Source organism: Athene cunicularia (assembly GCF_003259725.1).
Source record: "Athene cunicularia isolate RWA chromosome 1 unlocalized genomic scaffold, athCun1 chr1_part2, whole genome shotgun sequence".
NCBI lineage: Eukaryota > Metazoa > Chordata > Aves > Strigiformes > Strigidae > Athene > Athene cunicularia.
The window spans coordinates 27,237,055-27,261,706 of record NW_020799092.1 but is presented as its reverse complement, the minus strand read 5'-3'; the positions used below and the strand labels follow the sequence as shown (position 1 = coordinate 27,261,706).

General features: G+C 45.0%; 1 long non-coding RNA gene across 1 annotated transcript in view; it reads right to left on the bottom strand.

Annotated features, from left to right (window-relative positions):
- Positions 1–16,266: 16,266 nt before the first annotated feature.
- LOC113491178 overlaps positions 16,267–24,652 on the bottom strand; it is a 59,572-nt gene continuing 51,186 nt past the window's right edge. The window contains exons 5-6 of the long non-coding RNA XR_003400363.1: positions 20,480–20,528; positions 16,267–18,170 (exon numbers count right to left, since the gene is read on the bottom strand). This is a non-coding gene — a long non-coding RNA (uncharacterized LOC113491178). The remainder of the gene's footprint in view (positions 18,171–20,479; positions 20,529–24,652) is intronic.

The following is a 24,652-nucleotide window of genomic DNA, read 5'->3' as shown; positions in this document are numbered from 1 at the left end:
TTCACGTACAAAAACGCTTTATGTAACTTGCTTTTTTTTCCCCTCTGGCAAATGGAATGCTCCAGGGTGTGAAAAGGGGAGTCATTAAGGCTCACTGGATGTTTAAGAAGAGGTACCTCCAGCTTTCTACTCTGAGCATCAATGTAACTGCACTGCCTCTCTTTCAATGAGGCAATTTCTGCTCAAGCTGTTAAATCCTTCTCTGATCTGCCAGCCAGGGAGGGGGTTCAGAGCTCCTTTGTCTCCAGCAGTTTAACTTAATTCCACTGATGTCTCACAGTTTATCAACTACCACCTCTGATCCGATCACCTGGATGAGCGATCAGAGCGGAGTCATCTAATTTATACCAAGAGTGGGAACAAAGCAAAAGGCAGATGCTCGCTGAGTCCTCACTACACAGAAAGCTATTTTGCTAGCGCAAAGAAGAGCTCTGCAATCATTCAGATACAGGGTCACCCAGGTTCAAGATTGGTCTCTAACTCCGCTTTCATGTTTGTTGTTAAAAACAAATACAAAATGTTGTTACAGGAGCTGGCAGCAGTCGCCGAACGCACAAGTGCATCAACTAGGAGTAGTAACCATGGTTATCGGTCAAGTTTCCAGATCCCAGCACTCAAAGGGAATCCTGGAAGTTAATGAACAAGCTCTCACATTGCCATGGGCTCAACTGCAAATAGCTCAGAGCCACCCTCAGATTTAACCCAATATTGGCAGGTTCCTCATCTAACAACCTGGGAGGATCACACCTGGGGCTCGGGAGAAGGCTCCAGGTTCACTCCCAAGAACCACCGAGCAAGTCTGACAAGGGACACGGCCACAACGCCCGACAGACCTCACTGCTGCTCAGATCATTAGTGTAACCACCAGGGTGTGATTGTTAAAGAGAGGAGAGCCACTAATATCTAACTCAGTAGAACAGCACTGCAACACTGAGCTACACAGAGCCCCTTTCCTGGGGTATCTGGCAAGCACAGGTTAGTCCCTGGCCAAGATGTACACTCTTCCTTCGTAATGAGAAGAAAAGCACCTTCACCGTGACCAAACTTAGAATAATTCAACTAGATTTTACTTTGCTAACTGCCCACGTTTTTATCACGCTCAAAAATACACCTACTCCAACAGCCATGCAAACCAAACTGCCTGACCCTTTGCGCAAACAGCCACCAAGAACCTTTGTGTCACCCAAGTCTTCAACTTGACTATCCCCAGGCACCATAACAAAACTTCTGCCCCAAACACTTCAATATTTCCCTTCTCCTGCTTTTTCAGTGGTCAGATAAACATCTTGAACTCCCTCCCGGTCTCAACCCCTGCTTGCACTCTCCTGTTTCACTTTGGGCTCAACAATGTTGAATTCAGGTTAGGCTGTACAGTGAAATCAGGGAATATATGAAGTGGAAAGTGCTTGTGCTCTGGTGTTAATGAGAAATAATAGTTCTTGTCACAGGATTTATTTGGGAAGCAGGGCTTAGTAAGAACAGAAGAAAGATGTTCTAATGCTTTAGCATCTTTCATGGAAAATAATACTCTTGTACTTTATTTTCCTGGGGAAATAATAATTAATAACTACTTAAAGCTAACAAATTCTTCCACATCTCAGCATCCAGGAATTTTCAGCCTGGTTTAGAGGCAGTGTTTAGCAGAAAAGCAAATCTGTCAGAATTGTAAAAAGAGTTAGAATTATGATTTTCAGATCTTAGAGTCTTGCTATCAGCTCACAGGGATCAAGCAAGGGTTGGAAGGGACCTGAAAAAAGGAGCCTGAGAGTTTGAAAAGTTTCTCAAACAGCTTTGAGAAAGTCAGAACAGTATCCATGTACTGGGATGCTTCTCTAAACTGAAGCTCATTCTTCTCACTTAACTCATGAGAATTTCCAGCCAATGTTGTTTTGCATTTTTGTACTGAGCTTTGTAAAGCTAGGTGATTAAATTTGGCAAGAGCTGAAAATTGGTTTATCTTCCCCTGTGCTTTCCAGGCCAGCAGAGAACAATCCAATCCTTGGCCTTCAAGCTTGTGCCATGCCAAAAAAAATTCAGTAACAAGAGTTAAACTCGCATCTATTTACTGTTTCTTCAAATCTGTACCAGGAAGACACAGAAATGGGAAGCTTGGGAAAATTCAGGTGAGAGAAACATTGCTCTTGCACTAGGAGGTCCTTGATCAGCCCTGGAAAGAGATTCCTTATTATCAAATCCAATCTAAACACCCATCAGCCTGACAGCCAGAGCTGCAGATACAGAAATACACAAAACGGCAAGTCAAGCCTACGTGCCAATGCCCCTCTCATACAGAAGAGCCAGCTCTCTGTGTACACAAGACCAGCCAGGTTTTAGTCCACCAGTCACACTGGGAGGGGGATCGGTTGGGGATCCCACCCCGGGATGAGAAGCGGGACTGGCTGATGGCATCCAGAAAGGGCCAGCAGAGGTGGCAGGCTGGGTGCCCCAGGCAAGACCAAGAGCAGGGCTGGTGAGGAGCCCTCCTCACCCACATCATGTCACTTATGACTGTCCATGCACCACAAAACCTGTTCTTCCTCCCCTCAGCCATCACCGAAGCCACTTGTTCTACTTTGATAATTGAAAAAAAAAAAAAAAAATCAGCTCCATGAGCTTCTCAGCACCAGTTCCAAAGAACCCTGAGTCCTAGTGTAGCCATTATTATCATTTGCAGCATTCTTGCTGCAATAGTCCTTGCCTTAGACTGGACTGAATTTGCTAGCTCCATTTGTTAGAGGAGGCTGGGAGCACCCACGCTGCAGCAGCTATCCGTTACTGCCAGCCACAGGCACCCCCTGCTACCCCAGGCACACGTGTGCTAACACATCACATTTCTCACACCCCGTAACATGCCTGTGCAGCTCCCCTTGCCCAGCAGCGCTGCGACAGGGAATAGAAGTTCACAGATATTCTGGGAAATCTTCCCTACTCCTGGTCTCCATCAAATAATTGCGATCCTGCTTTATCACTCGGTGTTTCAACGTTTAACATCAAGGACAGGACTCCCAAGTTTGCTCCACTGGGGAGCAGGACTTCACCTTGTAGCTTTGCCTTCAACAAACCCTTTGATTTGCCACTAGAAACGACCCTTCCTGCCAGCTGTAGCACCTCAGCATAGTTGCTAACATGCCTTCCCCAGCACTGCTATTTCCATGCTGTTCACATTTGCCCTTGGCCATGCCAACGCCGTGTTTCGGAAGAGCAAAACGAAACTTGAATTAAAGAGGTTGCTGCTTCTTCCCCCCCTCCCTCTTCCCCCTCCTTTTTCTGACGTTCCAAGAATCACTCGCACTAATCACCGTTGAGATCTGTTAGTTTATACAGCCGTATTTTAAGATTCATGCTTTTGGAGGTCATTTGACTCATTTATACATCCAGAGGGATGGCCCTGATTTGCTCAGCGCAGCTTTCACTTACAGCAGGGCTGCGTAATCAGCTCTGATGAGCTCGCGAAAAGAGACAAAGCAAAAAATGTACAACGATACAGACAGAGAGAGAAAAAAGTTTCTGCTGGAATGAATCAGAAAGAGCTGACTGCTGCCTGCAGTTCCTGCCCTGGCTTTATTATGATTTAATGTCCCAAAGATTTTTTTTTTTTCCATTTCCCTCCCCCCTGCCCTTTTCCAGGCCACTGCCACCTTATGGCCACAGGAAACTCCTTCAGTGGAAAAAAGACTTAGTGCTGCACCTTAACATTTAGGAAGTCGACAGCACGTTTTCTAAAGAACTCAAACCCTTCGCTCGGAGAAACATCTTTTAAGAACTATTAGGAAAGGGGGTTTTCAAACAGCCTTTAAAAAACCAACGTGGTCAGTAGCCTGTGTGCTTGGGTGATAATCACGTCCCTGTCAGCAGGCAAGGGGATGGGGTTAAACTGGCAAGGCTAAGGAAGTTGTTAGCATAAAGATTTAGTCTTTTTTTTTTAACAAGATTTTAGCCAAAGAATAGGCAAGAAACAAAAGTGGGAAAAGGATGTTTTCTTATTTAACAGCTTTTCCACAACAAGTTAGATTTTAAAGCGAAGCCAGTGGTGGGCAGGAGCCACATTCATTTTATGTCAGAATTAAGACCATACCTGCAGCTGCAGGTTAAGTGTCAACCTTCAAAAAAAACCCAACAAACCCCAAACAACTCATTTGTCTCCCAGATGGCTACAGAGTTCCCATGCTACATCAGCCCAGGGCCCTGCAATTGTAGCGTGTTCATCCACTGCACACCTCAGGGACGTGACACCATGTCATCACCCCACTTTTCCAAACAGGGAACTGAGGCACAAAGGGAAAGTCCTGTTCAAGACTGCCAGGGCCAAGCAATTTAAGCAAATAAATGAGACGTTGCTTTTTTTGCAGTCAGTTGTTATCCTGGATGTTGGAAGACTCGGGGAACTGACACTGGGAGCGTGGCAGGAGCCTGGGTGAGCCAGTAAAGCTGCATAATGCTCCCCCCCTCCCCTTTGCAAAACCCAGTCAGGCAATCACAGCTGGTGGAAGAGCTTCTCCTGAGGTTCAGTTCACTGCTACAGACACCAAATATTTCTGATTTGAGCTCGTTCTGACTCATTTCAGGGATTCCTGTGGCCTGTAGCAGCTCCGCACGCTGAGGAGGGAGGTGATGGAAAAACAGCATCAAGCCCTTCACATCCACCTCTGCAGGGTGGACTGAAATCTAATTCAGGCAAGGCTGGCTGAATCCAAACTAGCAAAGGTTGACGAAGCAGCATGTTGCTGTCTGGGTGAGCTCTCTTGAAAATAGAATTCCCACCTCAACTCACTCAGCAGAAGCTTTGGTGGTGGTGTTTAACACCAAACAAGTTTAAGGTGGATTTGAACACGATTTTTATTTTCCACTACTTTGCATGCCCTAATTCCATGTAGAGCCAGGAAAAGAAATGGAAACAGGCTTACAGTACTGAAACTAAAGGGAGAAAGGATCGTGTTCTCAGACCTCTAGAACAGCTTGCAGGCTGTAAATGTGCACACAGTTTGCCAAACCATCAAGGTCTTTGGGTGTCTATTAATCCTGACAGTTTCACACATACAGTTAGAAGTCAACCGACAAAAATAGAAACGCGTTTGTATTTACAGGAAACTATTAATTGCCGTATAGATATGGTCAGTTTATCAGCAGACAGTAGGTAAAGGGCGAGCATGGCTTCGGGGCTACGATTTTAACACAGCTTGCTCAAGTGCTTACATCTGTTTAGCATCTATCAATCCTTTAAGAAAAATAATCAGCTAATAACATCTTCACAGGAATCCTACAGTAAAGGCAATCCACCGCCACCCATCAGGCTGGCAGTCTTTCCAGGTAGTCAAAAGCATTGTTTATAAACAATAATGTTTAATGTTTATCAGCAACTGAGGGCTAGCTCTTGTTCTGGCCAGCACCTTGACTCTCCAAGCAGCTCAGTGGATAAAGCAGCAAGGGTCTTCGGCACAAGAGAAAAAGAAGATTCAAACACAGTTCTTCATTCAGAACAAAATTATGAAATCTCTCTGCCTCCGTGCTCAATAAAACCAGGGTGGTAACTGCAAGGTCTGTGGTTCAGAACATACTAATTTGCCCTTTAAAGTTTTTGAGGTGGGAATTTCCTTTCTTGGTGGATTTGCTCTGCTGGACAACACCACCCAACAGGCTACTCGAGAGTCCCTAATGGGGCATCTACAGGAGCAACAGAATTTTCCAAATAACTTGGGAATTCCAGGACTGAGCTGCTTCACAAGTCCAGGCTTACACATCCAAAGGAATAGGGAGAAGCTACAATTAAATTTGATGGACTCTCCTCATTGGAAGCCCGTTCCCTCTGTATAACACTGATGCAGCATAGTAAGGGGTCATATCCACCACACGCTCAGAACCCCTCTGCACGCAGGTTTTGTGTGCACACACCTACTGGGGTGTAATTTCTGCTGAAAGACATTATCACACTAGTGCAGCCACTGGTCCAGGATAAATAGAGTTAGAGCAGCATTAAGGCAATTTACACCAACATACCTCTTAGTCTTTGTCTTTCCTGTATGGGAATAAGCAATAGTTTCAAGGAACACTTCCACTAGCACATCTCTAGCAACAACAAAAGGGCTGGGGACATCTTTGTGATAGGCATTACCTTGCTGTTCAGTCACTCGAGGGCCCAGACAGCTCCTTCCCCTGAGTGCAACAGAGGGTCCCACACACTATAATCCCTTAGTCAGGAACTCACACACTCCTCAGGTGCTACCAGAGGGGGCTTTATAAATGCTTCCTAATGAGCTTCACCTGGACCAGCCTAAACAGCTTAATCCGGGCTGAGTTACTGGCCTGATTTTGCCTGACTCATTAGGGACAGCTGAATCCAATCAAGGTATCGATCCTGACCTGACAGAGGATCAGAGGCCCAGCACCCCACCTAGGCCATAGAGAGAAGCAGCAATCCTGCCTCATGGCCACAGAGAGCCTCTCCCAAAGCGAGTGCTACAAAAGTCATCCCAGACGCAGCAGCTGTTGGACAGAACCAGCCATCCTGTGCACAGGATCGCCGCATCCAGAACCTTCATCGTCTGCCTGAGACGAAGTTAACTGATGGTGGAGTGATTCTTTGAAACAAAACCGCTGAACTGCTGTTTCCCTGTCGTCCGAACGGGTTATTTCAGAAAAACGTCTAAAGGAGCCTTTATCTCCGCCACAGAAAGTACATTCTTGCTGGTATATTTAAATCCTAAAGGAAATTTGACACGGATGATTTCTGACACTGGTGTATAATCTTACCACCAAGAAGTCCTAAGAAGCTTCTAAAGGGGAAAAAAAAAAAAAAAAAAAGAGCACATTAAATTAAAAGAGATCTTCTATTTACCATCCTACATACTCGGCCAACGCAAACCCCACACAGCCTTTCCTCCTGCTGTACCACTGAACACACTGGGATTCCTCTTCATTACCCAAGTTTTGACTGAAGTCAAAACCCTTAAAAAAAGGGATGTCTACGGCATTTACTTGCGTAAATGTTTGTTAACATTTTGGCTGTTCTGCTGTATTGTTCGTGTTGTGGTCATTGCATTTATGTTCTTCCATTAGAAACTACCATCCTGGTCATTTTAATTTAATTGTGCATCTGATTTTGAAGTCTGTCGGAGGTTTAAATGTTTCGGAATCTCTGCTAAGAAAGAAGCCAAAAGACCTGTGATAGTATTTTCCTGACACTTAAGGACTCTGGTGGCTTTGGATGGGCTCTGGTGGCTTTGGATGGGCTCTGAGCTCCCGCTGCCCTTGCCTGGCTGTGATGCTGACACAGCCCCTGCTGTCGTGGTCCTGGCTTGACCTTCTCTCGCTCACACAGGCTCCATGGAAAGCAGAGTGACAGCTGTAGCTTTTACCTAAAAACATGACCACGGTGTGAGGGCCGAGCAGCAGTGTCACGCTCCTTTTCTAATCACAACCACTCGGTATTTGGAAGTGCCAAGGGAGTACTATACCATAAGTGAAAGACTCAGGTTTAAGTTTCTATTCTGAACTAGAAGCAACTTTTCCAACCTTCTACTAGAGTCCCGTCACTGCTACATTTCTGTTCATTCTTTCTCACTCCACAAGGACTATTATTTTTTTTTTCTATGCCAGGCATTTAGAAAGGCTGCAGAAAAAATAAAAAACAACTCTGTTCCTGCCTCAAGCAAGTCTTTAACTTAAGGGCCCCTGCAGCGGCGCAGAATTAACCTCCCATTTAGAGTGAAAAGGGTTAATGCCACTCATCTAAAACAGAGAAGCTTCTCCTTGGGTTTTGATAGAAAGTGTGGGATTTTAAAACCAGTCCTGATCTCTGCTTATTGTCTTCCTTGCCTTGAGCAGCAGCATGTAAGCTGGTCCTAGTCCCCATCTCTTGCCTGGACCCTGTGAAAAGCTATTCACCTCTTGTATGTGTACAAAAGCATGTGTATGCACACACATACATGTATACCCACAGCCGTGGCCAGTATGTCTGACTTAGTATAGGGAAAGACTCTGGAAACCCCCCGCCTACAAGTTAGGCACTGTAACTCAGAGATCAGAAAAAAAACCTGTAGCCAAAGAGAAAAGGAATGCCAGAGCTCCCGAGGGCTGGGCAAAGCCTAACGAGTGGGTTCCCCCTGAACTGGCAGACCTGGGTGGTAAGTTCAAAGAGCAGAGCCCCGTCCTGTGACCACAGGAGGTCAGGGTGAGGACAAGGTGCTATCCAGTGTCAGGCTGAGGGGCTTGGTTCATTTGCCTCCGAAAATTAAAACCAAGCGAAATAACTCACAACGAAAATATGGCAAGTCTCCGAGGGAGGAAAAGGAATGAGTGGTGAGGAGACATTACCTCATTTTACCAGAGAATATACTTATACTGTCCCCAGGTGGGACCTGTGTTTAAATAACACGAGGCATGGCACGCTGTGGCAGGGCAGGGTCCAGCTGGCTCTGAGGAAGGATTTCTGTGCAGGGGGGAGTCCCCGGGATCCCTGGAGGGGTTGAAGAGTCGGGCTGAGCCAGCGCTGAGGGGTCTGGGGGAGTTGGGAACGGTCAGGGGGAGGGTCATGGGTGGGCTGGAGGAGCTGCAAGGGCTTTTCCAGCCGAGATGATTCTGGGATTCTGTTGTCAGAAACCTGCTCCTGAGAGTGTTTGCACCTGCCAGAGGACAGCAAGTTTGGTCAAGGAAGCCTTGACCACTCAAAAACCTCAGCAGCCACAGGCAAGGCCTCTCCATCCCCTTCGCTGTCTGCCCCACCACAGCATCTCCCCGAGGAGGGAGGCTGTAAGGAGACCGAGGAGCCAGAGCACAGTAACCACACAGGGAAGGATTCTGACCTCCGAAGAGGCACCTTCAAATCAAGCAGCTTCCTCCTCTCTGATGTAAAGACACAGAAGAGAGCTGTGCCCATGCTGGGCAGGGATCCTCCAAAACCGGAGCAGGGTCATCGAGGTGACGGCAGTGGAAGATGGAAAGGGTGTCTCAGCTCTGGATAACCCGATGTAAGCGGCGCACGAGGCAGGGAGTGCTTTGGTGCTGAGCACGCTTACGGGGCTCTGTGACTCGAGAACGGGGCCTTGCTGCGAGGCAGAGGCTCACACGGGACGAAGGGAGATTTCCTTCACCCGTCACAGCTGGCGGCCACAGTTTTTAAATCATCCACATAGTCTGACTCTGTGTTCATCTCTTATTAAAAACTCCTTTTCACGTATTTTGCCCCGAGTGCTCGAAGCCTCCAATTACCCAGTTTCACCACTCCCCGGCTCCCCTCCCCTGCAATGGGATCGACTGCAGTTATCTCTAAGTGAACTGGTAATACCCGGCTACGCAAATCGCCCTGCCTGCTAGCCAGATAACACGAGAACTTTGACAGACACGGGAGAAATGCGTGATCTAAACACTCGGTGTCATTATTTGCTCTTAATTACACCTTGCTTCCACCAGCTGTTTGGCATTCAGCACCTGTTGTTTTAACGTCGCTGGAATAAAGGGTCTTTCAGCCCTTACGATGCCATTGCTTGGCCTTAATTACAGTTATTAGCGAAGACCAGAATTTGACCTGGGCTACATGGCACAGCCGTGCAGAGAAACACCTTTGGGCTAATGGTGTCTGCAGTACTGCTAATATTTTTTTCAGGATACATCCTTCTTCATTTGCATCACAAAGACTATAAAGTACTTATACATGACACCTCTAAATCCTTTATAATGCATCACGTCAAACAGCCCATTTAGTAGCGACTCCGTGGTATAAAGTAGCACAATACACTGGAGTTGCTGTGCTGAATTGTGTCAAAAGATCTGCTTTTTTAATTCCCCCCTAATCTTACGGATGGAAATAGCACATCGTAGCAGTTCAGAAGCTGTTCCAGTGTGGCATGTCAAATGTTACTGCAGCACTATTTTGACGGTGAGTCATCGTGCAAGACAATGAATTGAGACAAATATTGATGTGCCACAAAGTTTTCTTTTTTTTTTTTTTTTTTTTTTTTTTTTTTTTTTAGGAAGTGAAGTGAGTGGGAGCAAAGTGCAAAGCAGGGTTCGGAAGCAGCTGACCTGCCATTAACAAAATTGAAAAAGATTACAGACACATTAAAGCTACGACTCGCAGCAAGTGAAGGAAGAAGAGTTCCCACTGAGACGCCCTCTCCTCTCATCCCCTTCTGCTAAAGCCTTGTGCTTACACAGCGTCTGCTCCAGCACGGGGGAGTAAGCTGAAAGTAACAGAGCAGCTTTAATTCAGGATTTCCTCACCGCTGTCAAGCCAAGAGAAACCTTTGACATTGCTTTAGACTGTTCCCTGCACGTAACCCTCAGCCAAGGCTTGGCTGAGGAGGGGAGGCAGGTTTCTGATGAAGACACTGAACTGGGGTGCAGGAGCTCTGGGCTTAGCTCCCAGTTCTCTCACTGGAACTGGCCTGTTCCAAACCAGTGTCCGGACTGGAAGCAAACGTTCATCTGGTATCTAGAAAAAACTGCAAAAAAGCAGAAACAAAGAGGCTGAAGGGACAGTAAAAGTGAATGCAGGGGGTATCCAGACAGCAACCTCCTCGCCTGCAGAAAAGATTCGGGATAAAAATCTTTGCTCCTTTCACAGGAAACTCACATTTGCTTTTATGGAGATGCTCACGTTGGTTATGTAACCGGCAAACAAATTCACACGTTAAGACCCAATTCACATGTAGGCACAAAAATAGAGCTGGCTTAGTGAATTCACTTATCGGAGCAGTGCAGATTTCAGTGCTTTGTACGAGGTTCCCAGCTCCAAAGAGCATAAACTACTGTCCTGCACCTTATCGAGTTTAAATGAGAACGGGGCTACTCCGGTTTCCATGATATATCTGTCCGAAGAGAGTTGTGTTTCAGGCTAAACCCAAGCTAGTTATAGAACTACCGGCAAAGGGAAAGCAGAAAAACAGGAGTGACTGCAACGTGCACATTATACCACGAACGCTTCACATCCAGTTTCTCTTCTGCTTCTCTGCCCTCCTTTTTCTTCAGCAGAAGGTGATCGTTGCCTGTTTGTAGCTAGTACAGTCAAACCCATGCCAAGTGAAAGCAATCTAATTATATTTGTTGGCATGCAAATACAGCCTACTATTGCTTAAGCAGGTTTTAAAAATACAGTCATGCTAGTAATTAATATATTCTATAAAACGAGTTAAACGCCACATGACAGAGAACCTTTTGCTTAGTACGTGTCATATGCATCACTAGCACCCAAATCTGAATTCTGATGTCCGCAGACAGGTTTCTAAATGCCTTCCAAAGGTAAGCAACTGAGTCCACTCTCACCACAAGGGAGGGGAGTTAAATTAAGTTAAAATACATGAGCAGTGGGCTAAGCATGTGCTCACAGCCAGTGACTGTGACTCAGCTGGCACACAGTTATTTATTGTGCGGCAGTAACTTGCCCGTGTCTTTAAGAACCTCATTGGAAATACAAGACCAGTTCAGATTTGGGATTAAAGCCCCTTTAATAAGAATATCTACCCGCACAATGATGGCAAGAAGTGTCTTTTTAGTGACTGGCAAACAATTGGACGGTGACACCCTATTGCACAAATGGCAGTAGGGTGCCGTCGTGGCTGGGTGGTGCAGAGGTACTTGTTTTCCTGGTCTAAGGGCAAAATTTAAGCACTGAATGGAAGATCTGAATGCAAGGGGGGTTGTTTTCATCATATAGGACTTCCGCTCTCCTTCCAGGACTGGGCTTCCCCAAGCAGTTACCTTTCTACAGCGTATTTGCCCTCACCAAGTGCCAAAATAAAATATTATTGGCTCAAGATAACCAGAGCAATGACAGCTGACCACCTTGTCCCACCGCTATCCACCCGATAGTGATGACATCTACATCTCAACTGTACTGTGCCATCTGATTGATGCAAGCCAAACTTTTTACGAAGTAATCTGAAATATCATCCAGAACGAAAGCATGTGGAGCACAAAGCAAACCTTTTGTAGAAGTGCTTTTTCCCCCCCGTAGCGTGCGAGCCGCTCTCGGTGGTTTTACGCGGTCTCCTACAGAAGCCACTTGCCTAGCTGTGTGGGAGGATTGTCCTTCCAAGAGCCAACAGCCCCCACTCAAACTGTCCGCACAAAGGTTATAAATGCCTGTTACGCCAATCCAATGGACACGACCCTGGGATTTCCATGGGTTTGGGGAACTTCAGTACTAGCTCAATAGCTATTAATACTGTTGCATCTGTAAGACGTCCTCTTTTCAGTTCAGCATTGCATTTTTTCTGGGATAAATAGAGGATTGCTCTCTCTTGTGCTGTCAGCTCGGTACTAAATCCACGTCCTGTGAACACAGGTATTTTATGTTTTTCCTTTCATTCGTGGTGATTACTTTATTGTGTACTTATGTCATGCCTTAAACTCCTTTCTAGGTACATTCTCTAGTAATACATGTGTCCTTTTTCAGCTGAGACATTTTTACCGTGACAAGATGCAAAGTGCAACTGGGCTTTATATTCATTAGCAAAAAAAAGTTGATAAAAACATATGGCCAAAAAAAAAAAAAAAAAAAAAAAAAAAAAAAAAAGAGAAAACCCATGAAAATCTATAAAATAAGGATGAAAGAGCTGAACTGTCGACCTCCATTTTCTTCTCAATAAACCTGCTCAATGCAATCGCCAGCTGGCTCCGCCAAATCATTTTCATACTTGATCATGACATCAGACGGTTGCAGATTGAGAGTAGGAAACATATTTCCTTCTCTCCCATAACAAATCACATGACTATTTAAAATCAAATGATCTTTCAGGGACTACATATTTGGAGCCTAATTTCCTCGACAGCTGCTTTTAATGCCATTGCCATACCTCTGCCGATATCGTATGCACAGTATTCGGTAAAGAGACCGGTCCCTGCTCTGACGTGTCTTCCTCCTCCCCTCTCTTGTAAATCAAGGTGATTAGCTCTTCTCAGCCCATCCATCCTGTCAGATGGCTTTTCCACAGTGTGCTGTTAAAAACTTCCAACAGTTTCTTCCCTTAAACATCCCCAAAATTCCAACAAACCTCCTTGGGAAGCCCATCGCTCCGCCACTCCTTGCCAGATCCGAGGCACGTTAGAGGCTCGGGTGCTGTTTCCTGCAGCCCAGATTGCAGTCACCTTCCTCACACAGAACAGCATCCTCTGCCATGAGTAATCCCCACCGAGCCCAATGGGTCTATTCACGATATAGAGCACTATCGTGATACATAGCGTTATTCAGGAGGAGCAACAGTGTCACAATTTGGCCCCTTCCCCAGTCTTGCTTCCACGATAAACCCAACAGCAGTTCTGTGTGTGTCACCAGACTGAGGAGCAGGACTTGGGTGTCCCAGCAGAGCTTATTTGTAGGCATAGTTCACAATATTGTAAACTACTCACTTGTAGTATTTGGGGAATACTCACTTGTACCGTTTCTCACATACAAAAAAGTTTTCTCAAATTTGGTGTTATTTTTTTAGGAGGCGTTAACAACTGAAATCCAGAACTATTCTTCCAGCTCCTCGGTTTTCCCCTTCCTTTCTTCAAAGTACTGACATTTTTACTGTAACCACTTGTAACCACGGGCTTTTCCTCACAGAGACAGCCAACTCTTCCCACTGTGGAAATTAATGGTAAAATTATTGGGGACTTCAGTAGTACCAGATGAAGTGTTTAAAGTACCAGCTTGTCTATAAGAAGAACAACTGGGTTTTGTGTCAGCTCTGATTCGTCCTTACTGTTCTGCATCAGATTTCTTAAATGTTTAACTGCTGTTAATCATGAACTTTATTTTTATTGCTGCCTTCTCCTCTCATTCCTACCTGTATCACGAGTCTCTCTCGAGTGTTGGGAGTGTAGATGATGAACTCCCTTCTTTAGAGGCCAGAGGATCGTCCCTTCGAGGAGATGCTCACAGAGAAAATGAAGATAAGGAAACCTAACATGCAAAAGAGCTTTAAAGCTGTAGAAATCATTAGGGTTTGTCAAAAGTGAGTAAATTAAAGGAAATTATGTGCAAACGGGGCCCATTTAGGTCAACCATGAAGAACACTTAGGAGCAGGGGTGCTAGCTCTGTGTGTGCTGACAGCAGAGGTTGAAACCTGGGGATTGGTCACTGGTACATCCCCATCCCAGAGTTCTGCTGGACCAAGATTAAGTTCTGCAGAAGAGCATCTCCCCGAGACATCTTTCAAACAGACTTTCTTCTGAACACCAAAGATGTTTACATGGTGACATCTGCTCTGCTAAGGTTGGTTCCCATTTTTAAATTATCGCTTCAGGGAGCCATCACTTTGCAAAACCCAGAGTATTTTTTCCACCAGAACATCCCCACTCCTTGTCCCAACTGCCCCACCACGGTCAAGTGAGCAAGCATTAACGAGACACCCCAAAGCCTGGGTTGCCCTCGCTTTTTTACTCTTTATACCTTCAGAACCAGACGCTCAAGTCAGAGAGTCCCATCTGTGGGGCATCATGTGAGGGACACGGTCACCTCCATCCACGCTGCTCTGGCCCTCCAGTTAAAAAGAGACCTTCCCTCTCCAGGCCTGACAGCACGGCTCCTTTCACAATCACTAAGTTCATACACACAAAAATGAAGGACACTTAGAAAAGCCAGCTTGTCTCGGCGGGAGGGAATTTAGCTCCACGAAAAGACAAGCAAGACATGTGGAGAAAGAGCCACAGGTTGCCAGACGGTGGGAAGCAGATCCGGCGTGGAGGGAGGGTGGCACATCCTTGCTCCTCATCTCAGGGCAGAGCAGAGCCCCCGTGCCACCCCTCCCTTGAGACATTTATGTGTGCTGCAGGGAAAAGTAGCCTCCTGGGGTGGTTCTCAGCCTTCGAGGGTTAAGTACAGATTATCAGCTAATCGCCCTAAACCTTGAGGATTAATGGATGATCTAATCTCCAATGATCTAATTCAATGTGGAAAGGCCATCAGCACCTGAAGCCTGGAGCGCCTATATCCTTGCTGAATTTTGCCTCCAGTGGAGTATGATAAATCATTTTGTATTTCTTAAGCAGAGCTGCAAGACAGCAATAACGCTTCCATTTTAAGTTGTCACCACAGCACCAAGTAAATATTTTATCAGTTTTACAAGCCAGACTCTATAACGGTACATATATTAGCAGCGTTAGCAGCGCAATTATTAATTTTTCATATGCTCTTAAAGTGTAATTAATAAAGCCCTGCTTCTTCCCAGACCACAGCAGGTGTAGTTTCATGCTTTACAACAAGTTTCTCACAGAGGATGGGAGGAGGCTGGCTGCTCAGGACAATCTCCACTTCCAGAGCTTGCAGCGTGGTTGATGAAGAGCATTGAAATGAAGCCCTGAGCGGGGGCCACCAGACTATAAATTTGGTGCACAGGTAAGTTGATCTATCTGACTTAAAAGGGCTTGTGTGAGCGTGTGCCACTAGCATCAGCCAAAAGGCTTGCAGGTTTTTCTTGCCCCGTGCAGACCCTCAGCTCCCACTGCCCCACATCCCAGCGTCTGGCTGGCAGTGGAGTGAAGGGCAGGTGTAAATTTGTGGATTGGGAACCTTCTGTGTGGTCATCGTCCTGGGTACAATCCAAACCCAGCAGAGGCTGCTGCACTAAAATGTCATTGCAAGTGTTGGTGGTGGTACAGCGATGGTTCACTCCTTGAGTGCTCAGCATCTGCTGGAGCACCGGGTGGTCCATAAATCCATGGCGGGCGGCCTATGAAGCAGATTCTGTGTGTGGAAAAAAGTTAAGATAACAAAAACCTTTTCAAAAATAAAGTTACTTTTTCTACATTGAGCCCTTTCTAACACTTTACTTGTCTTTTTTTTAAAAAAAAAAAAAAAGAGGGAGGGAGAAAATGAGAATGCAAACCAACTGAAAATGGACAGCTAAACCCAGGACATCAAACCACACACAAACAAACGAAATGAAGATTGGCTCAGACCATTTTTTTAAATCTCAAAGTAAAACCGAACTATTAGTTTGAACTTCTTGACACTGGATTGGAATGGACAAGACACAGATGACACTAAGTCTGACCTCAATAAAAAATGAAGTGCTTCGGCTTCCAACGTTCACATGGAGATTTTTCAGAACCACCTGAGCAAGCTACACCAGTGAAATCTACTGAAGCAAAGGATGTGAGTCACCGATCCTAAAAACGATTAAGTACTTTGTTAAGTTGGGTGATAAACTCCTATTAATCAAAAAAAAAAAGCAAAAAAAAAGCCAATAGGGATGTGTAAGAATACCTGAACATCTGAACCTGGATGACTGGAGTCCCTTGGGGAAAGCTTAATTTATATATGCGTGTTTGTTCGGCTTGTCCTCAGCATAAGCGGTCAAATATCTTTGCTCTTCTCTAACATTTATTTCCTTTTGTCAGAAAATTAAGGTTTTGACTGACAACTGAAAAGAATGGTTATTATTGCAATTGTCAGCTTTAAATTTCTTTGTCAAAAATTGCTAGTGGCTGTTTTCCATGTGAAATTAAATCCTTTTTTTGATCAAGTCTGCTCTTGAGTTCTGTACTGATGATTTCCCGGAGAGCATTTGCTATACCCTACAGCTCCCTGTCCCTCTGTTCACCCACCTATAAACCCATGCTAATAACAATATTTACCTCCCTCACTCAAGTTTTGTGAAGCTTCATTAAGGAACGTTTTTAAAGCGCTATGAGATTCTTAAATGAAGGCTGCCCAGACAGTATAAAATTCAATTACACTAGAAACTAAAAAGCCATGATTTAATCCTCAGCATCTGGGTAAAACACAAATCTAAAAAAACCCGCCTATTATAACTGGAGACCAGAAACAAACCGCACAATACGAGAGGCGGAGCTGTGAGCACAGTTAATATGATAACTGCTTTCATATAATTTAGCTCAAATAAATTAGTTATGGCTTGTCAAACTGAATCTGCGACTAACCTTGTGGGTAACAATGGAGAAGGGACCCGCAAAGATGCCTGATTACAAACCCAGGGGCTTTTCGCAGCTAGAGGACTGAGCCTGGCAAAATCCAGCACCTTGCGGCAGATGATGGAGGGGTTAGGGAACAGGAATGGAAATTTGTATCTAGGCAACATCAGGAAGTGTGTATTTGGGGGAAAAAAAAAAAAAAGTTGTTTCTTTAATGAAAAAGTGTATTAGTAAAGACATGTAATTTGAGGTATAATTGGTTGAGAGATGTTAAAAACCTTCTCACCCCAACGTAAAACGTGACTTCTGGGTGATCACCAAACAGTAAGAGGCAAGAAGACAAAACTGTGCCAAAGCATCACCAAAGAGGCTCTACTGCCTGCTCCAAGTTTGAAGTTTGCTGCTTTCCTTTGTGTCTCCTTCCACAGCTCTCCCAGGGCAATACATGACTGCAACACATAAACCCTTCAGCCCGAAGATTTATGCCACGTTCTAATCACTAGCGTGACAGTCAGTGGGCGCAGCGCCCCGGTTCAATAATTTCCTGGGAATCTGGCTTTTGGTTTTCTAACGGTCACCAAACCCTCCCTGGCTGCGTGACACGGCGGTGCTCAGCTCAGCCCGCTGCTGCCCAGCGTCCGAGGGGTGCAGGAGGATCCTGGAAGGATCACGTGTCTTTGTAACTGACCCCAACCCAGCATAAAAAGCCTGCAGAATCTCCAAATTGTGCATTTGGGTTAATTCAACAGAAATGGGATGGCTTGCCCTGCCTGCTCCTGATGAAGTATCAGCAGAGAGATGATATCTGAGCTCACAGAGCTGGAGTTAATTGTCCTGGCAGTCTGGTCCCAGGTAACGGGCACCTCAACACCACAAACTTGCTACCGACCTACATCAGTAGGGGTAGAGCTGGTGAACTTCACAGCATCGTGGGCTTTGCTACGCAGCCGAGGGCCTGATCCAGCAAACACCCACCTACACGAAGGGGCTGCTGCTGTCCTTTAAGTTACTTAAGCATGTAGGAGCTGGCATGACTGAAGGACGAGCTCCTTGTCTTTCAGAGATTTCTGAAGGATGAACTCCTCACGGCTTGTCTTTCTGTTTTCTAAAGGGTTAGCAAGAGCAGCAGAGGCAGCTCTCCACGGGCTGAAGATGCAGACTGGTTTTAAGAATGATGCAGACACGTTGACCCGCTGGATGGACTTCACAGCACATCTTGGATAGACACACAACAGCTTGTCCAGTGATGGCCCAGAGTACAATTCGGCCTCGGGAAATTCCGGTTGCTGTTACACATCAGATGACGATCATTTCAGCCCTGAAATAAGTTCAAAACGAATGAAATCAAATCAATTTTTTTCCTTGATACACTTCCTTCCTGTTTCTCTGTTATTTCTTGAGTCTCCCAAGTGGAGAGCAGAGAGCTTGATAAGTGTGTGCTGCCGATTCCCAAGGGACTTGGGTTATTTCTCCTTTCAATCGTTTTTGCTCTGAGCCCCCTCCAGGACAGAGGAAGGGGAGAGTCACACGCAGAGCACAGGCTAAAGCCTGGCAAAAGGGCTGCAGGCAAAGTCACCCTGTGTTACGTGGTAGGGTTCAGCTCTTCGGTGAAGAGTTTTATTCCTATGACTTGACTGAATATTTTATAAGTTAGTGGCTGTTTTTTTTCTCTTGTACTCCAGACATTTATTTCTGAGAACTGTTAGGTACCAGGTGGGTTTTCATGAAAAGGCACTTCCTGGTGTCCTATCTTTTAAGCACAAGTGTTATGAACACATAAATACTCCTAAAGCTCAAAATTTCTGATGTCGTCTTAACCCTTCTCTATCAAAATGCTAATACTGTAGCTTACAAGCAAATGAAACCTTCCTGTGAGCATGTGATATTTGTGCTTTTTTTGGTTATTCTCCTATTTCTATCAGGTTATTTATATGATAAAAGCCTGCACAACTGCTTTTTATTTAACCTTGAAACAGGAAGACTCAAGGGCATATTTATGATCATACCTATACACAGAAAAAAAACTATTGAGTTCCTCTTTTTAACCAGCAAAATACACTAATAAAATCTTTTCCTACACTAATAAAATCCAGATAGAGATTAGGCAGACAATTTTTCCTCCCAGCCATAACACTGTACAAGTGTTTAAGTGCATTACTGCTTGGTTTAGGTATTTTTCTGCAAATCCCTATGGACCACACGACAAAGCCAAAGATCCCAGGCATGAAGCTGGGTTGTTAAATCAAGAACAGTAACTAGCCAACTTACACAAAAAAAAAAAAATCACAGTGAAACTAGGCTTGCAATCTCTCCAATTTTCCATCCATTACAGTGTTAAGCTTGTCTTGTCTTTTACCAGTGGGAGATGATAATGAAGCTTCAGTTCAGGGATTTTCATGAGAAGTGGTCCCAATTATTTGCCCAGATGGGCAACTCGTAAGGCATAAACTCAACATTTTTATCCAAAACAGAAATGACTATCAAAACCATTGCAAGGCACAATTTTTTTGAGAAGCCCTTCTCTCTAGACTTTCCTGTCAAGTCTGATGAGGAAAGGCAGGGGTGCCACAGCCCCTACCTGACTTCCTTGAGGTGCCTCTTCGCAAAAGTGTTTATGGAGATGTATTGGCCCAGCAGCAGCCTACTCGGATGAAACAGTTTCTTCTTTATTTTACCATGGTTTATGGAGAAGGTGCTCTGTCATGGCTCTTGGCAAACAATTGGGTGCCTCCTGATGCCCAGGAGGCAGGACCACGGTCACCCTGGGCTGTGAACAGCAGGCAGGGGGGAGTAGCTGTTGATGAAGGACCACGGCTAGTCAAAACAGCAGGGTTTTTCCTCACAGGAAAGGTTGGCAAGAATGAAAGCAAGTGCTTCCTCAACTTTTTCCATGGGAAAAACTTCAGCTTTCTGCAGCCTGAACACCATCATTTGAAAAATCAGAGGCATCTACGATCAGCTCTCCGCTGTCTATTGCGATGAAGGAGTGCATAACCTGCACAAAGTCCAAACATTGCCCACAGAATATTAAACCACGCAGTGGCAGCACTAAGGGGGAAAGAAAGGCTGGATAGCCCACTGCTGCGATGCCTGAAACTTCCTCGGTGGGGACCAAAGGAAGCAGCTGAGGCACTCGGACATAACCAGGGTGTTGCTGCCTCAGGCAGACCCTGTTTAAGTGCCTTTGTTCTCAAGGCACAGTTAATCCAAAAAAATATCCATCTTTTGATTGTTTATAGGACTCATCCGAGCTGTGGAAAGGCTGCAATGGAGCGCCATGGGATGTCTAGTTCAGGTGTTCCCATATTGCTGGTTTTCTCTGTGGGACGGACTCTGCCCCAGCATGCAACATGGTCGGAGAACCTCATGGCACCCATCAGTAAGTAGGTCAATAAGAAAAACATCCCTCTTTTTTTCTCCCCTGTAACGTTTGTTCTACATGGTATAGCGCCAAACCGAACTCTCAACTCCATCTCCTGCAGAAAATTAGTGGACGGTGGTTTTATTTTTAATTTTTTAGCCAATCCAGAGTGAGAAGAGCATTTTGCCCCTGAAGACTCCACTTTCTGGGGCAAGCTCATCAGAAAGTAGCAACGATTAAACATTTGCAGTGTAATTAGAACTTACTCAGATGCAGTAAAATACACCTGAAGCGTTTCCATGGTCTGACAGAGACCTAGATAAACGAGAAGGAAAGAAGTGCATAGTTTTTCACATGACTCCAACCCTGGCTCTCACAACAATACCCAGTCCTGTTCTCTACAGCCTGCCCCCATCTTTGCAGCCATTTTTGAATTTTAACCTTGAACCTTTAATCATTTTACAACGTACTAAGGAAATCCAGTCCTTCCCACTCAAAGGCTGGAGGAGTAAGACTCACTGACCCTTTTTTGGACGTAGCTACATTCTGATCTTTGCCTGATAAACTGACTCTTGGCTCATAGGTCATCCGTCTCCTTTCAGACATCCCTGGTTTCTCCTAGGTCATCCAGATGAACCTACAAACCGATACACCTCTTTATCCTAAATTTTGGCATGTAACCGTGATAACAGTTTCCTTTAGTCTCAGGTCCCCACTCCCACTTCAACAAGAGTTTTGTTCTAGTAAAAGCAGTAGGCAATAAATGAGATCTTGCATTTTCTATTTGTGCATTCCCATAATACTGAGAGATTACCTACTAGGAGATAAAGATTTGAAGACAGATACAACATTTAATGTTAAGTTTGGATATTTTGGTCACACAGACAAACAGATGCAATCAGACTTAACACTCACTAAATATATATCTTGCCTTGAATAGTTATTAAAGTTTAAAAATTAAATGAAACCCTGCAGATATCAAATAAAAGTGGAATCTGGAAGCTGTAGTTTTTCTTCTCATACAGTAGTGAAATGGTTAAGGATTTTTTCTGAAGAACTTTAGAGGCACAATGGAGAAGCACAGAAGCATAAATCTGAAGGTTAAATTTGTATTGGCTTTGCTCCTCCTTCCCATAGGAGCACAGATGGTAAAAACCTTAAAGCTACCCCTGCTATTATCATGGAATAAATGAATTATCAGGTTTCTCCCTCACAATGCTAACTATGGAAGGCGCCTTCCTACTCACATCATGATCAAGATCATTTAAATGAAGAACTGCTGCTTGTTTGATCTGAAAAAAAAAAGAAGGGAAAAAAAAGAAAAGTATCTCTAAAAGACCTGGATCACCCTTTGGACTTGGAGCAATCACTTCCACGCAGTTGCTGGAAGGCGTAAAGCCAGCCAAGCCCACTGGATTTCTAAAATGATGCAGCTTCTGCATCAAAGAGCTGCTGTTTGTTTGTTGTGGTGGCTGCAAGAGATGCTGATACCCGAGAAGTGGCGTTCCTACAGGGAAGGCAGAAAAAAAAAAGAAATCAGCCTTGCATGTGGCTTCCTGGGAAGAGCGCGAGGCAACGCGAGGGATAATGAAACCAAGGCAATGCAAAGCACTAAGAAAGGTACTGGAGGGAAATATTCTCTCCGATGCTGTGATTAAAATTATCCATTGGAATAGACGAACCCCACTCTGCTCACGCTTCTGCCAGCCTTCGTGCACAACCTAAGACCACTTTAACTAACATTAAAGACCCTGATAGGCTTCAGGAAAGCAGCTCTCTCACATAAGCAATTAAAGCAGATGAAACTGGGATTTCAGCTGATGTTCTGGTGTTAAAACAGGGAGGAAACGCAATCAGGATTTAAGTCTCTCTGCCACTATTTTTGCTCAAATTCAGTGAGAAAAAGGAGTAGACTTTGAGAACCCAGTGACACAGGTCTTAACTAAATAACATTATGGGTTGAAGCCCAGAGGTTAAAGTGTGCACTAGCTCTTGTGTGCACTACCTACGGTTGGTTACTCGGGGGTTCTTATAATCCGTTCTCAACCCTCTATATAGCAAAATCTAAAAAAATAAATAAATTGCCGGAGTTTTACTGTTCGTTTGTTTTGGTTTTTTGTTTTTTTTTTTTTTTTTTTTTTTTTTTTTTTTTTTTTTTGCATATCTAGGGATTGTATTTTCCACCACGGAAAAAAAAAAAAAAAGCTATGTGACCAGCCAGCTAACCCCAGCTGAAATTCTCAGTAATCACCTTCTTCCAAGAGCTGCAGCTTCATGAGTGACTTGGAGAATCCCAGCTAAGCAGCGGGAGGTGGCAGCCAGGAGAACCTGCACGTACATTTGCTTCTGTACGTTCTGTGAAGGTGACTGTTCTCGGCGAACACCGAACTTGATATTAATAGTGACAAAGAGTAACAGTTCGCTTCTCTTCAACCGCTATTACCGTGTGTGCCTGCAGATTATTGCTGCTGGATGGCCAACGTGTGGGTAGGGCTTACCCTGATGTGTCCTAATGTAGGAAATTAATGGTGTTATGTTATTCAGGTAATTTATAGCTTGAGGTGACAACGAGACAGGTATGAGCTTGAAGAAATGCAATTTTATTTTAAAAGGAGGGGGGGAATCTCAAAAAAAAAATTGTTTTTCTTCAGTCAAATCATATATAGATCCCTCTTCCCTTTAATTGCCATGGTATATAATTTGGGAAGTATTAGTCGTTCTTCTTTCAAAAATACAAGTAAGGAAATTACATGAGCACTGAAGCATTCAGATGTAAGTGATATCATTAAAAAAATATCAGAAATACAGTAAGGAGAAAATTAACAGTTAGTTGTTCTCTTCAAAAAACTTTGGCAAAATTATGAAATACTTCCTCCGAATTATGAATTTAGTCATTTGTGCTGCGTTATTTGTCCAGATGAAAGCAAGGTTATCGCATGATTGAATATCACAACTCCATTTTCATTGTTGAGATCTACTGCGACATTTTACAGTCGTTGTCTGCAGCCCAGCAACTGTCCCCACCAAACAGGGCTGCTGGGACCAGGGAACACACCCAAAACCCAGCAGGACCGAAGGGCGAGCGTCTGCTGACGACCAGCACAGGTGAATAGGTGAAGTTAAGCATCTTGAGCAAAACAGAGACTATTTTTTTGCATCAAACCCTCAACTAGTAGCTGTTGTTTTCGGCACTAGTTATTTTTACCTTGGGGTGCTTGGTATGGCTGGCATAAGCTTTTGGCCAAGGCTGTTGCAGCCAACTGCTTGTGCATGCCCACTGCCTGTTTTATTCGAAAAAGAGCTTTTCCTGGCTCGTAGAAACTGTCCCTCTGGTCCCTTGGAAATCCCAGAAGCCAAAAAAATTGCTTCTAGTGGAGACAGCAAGAGAAGTATTTTTTCCCCCCCGCTTCTCTGTTCTCCGATAAGTGCTTTTAATATCATTGGGCCTCATGTGCGCCGTGCAAAAAAGCAGGGTGGCTACAGAAATAGTCTCCGAAGTTGTGGCTTTTTCGGTTGTACTTCTCATTCACACCCCTCTTCTGTGCAACTGAATTTACGGGAAGCTCACAGCCATCCCTCCTCTATGTTCCGCAGCCCCTAAAGCTGGAAAAGCAGCGAGGACAGCTGCTCTCCCCTCACGTTTAAGCCCCTCAGAAGCACGGTGGCTCCTTCAGCTCTGAGAAAGGCGACCTTCTGGGCTGGCAAACTGCAGGCGCTGGCACGGCTCGAGCACCACATCGCTTGGGAGCTTTATCACACAGAGCCACGGGGAAAAAAGAGCGTGCTGGAGAGAGGGGAAAAAATAGCAAGAGGGAGATGGTTGGAGCTCGGGGATCACCATCTACCCTCGTGGGATGAAAACTCTTAAGAATGCAGAATAATATTGCGCCTTTACCAATGGTGGGATTTCAGCAATGGAGCCAAAGGGGCAGGGATAGAGGAGGAGTAACACGAGGGCAGCAAGAGGGAAGGAATACAGCTCGCCCTGGTAGTCTTCCCATGGACAGAAGGAGAGTTTTCTGTTTCCCACCTCCACGTCCCACTCTGAACCCTGCCATAAGGGCACAGACAGGCAACGATCAGCCACAAATGGCCAGGCACTCGGTTAGTATGGACAGTGGGGAGACACCGAGCACCTCCTAGACAATGAAACGGAGAGTGGAAGAAGGAAGCATCCTTGTCCAAGAAAACAAAGACTGAGGTGTGTTCCACTGAGCAGAAATTGTTCATGCTGTTAGCTGCAGTGGAGGCAGAGGCCTCTTTGAACAGCAAGGTGAGGTATGAGGTACTGCAGCACCAGCAGTGCGGTGGGCAATAAACTCCACAGAATCCCAGAATTGTTGAGGCTGGAAAAGCCCTTGCAGCTCCTCCAGCCCAACCATGACCCTCCCCCTGACCGTTCCCAACTCCCCCAGACCCCTCAGCGCTGGCTCAGCCCG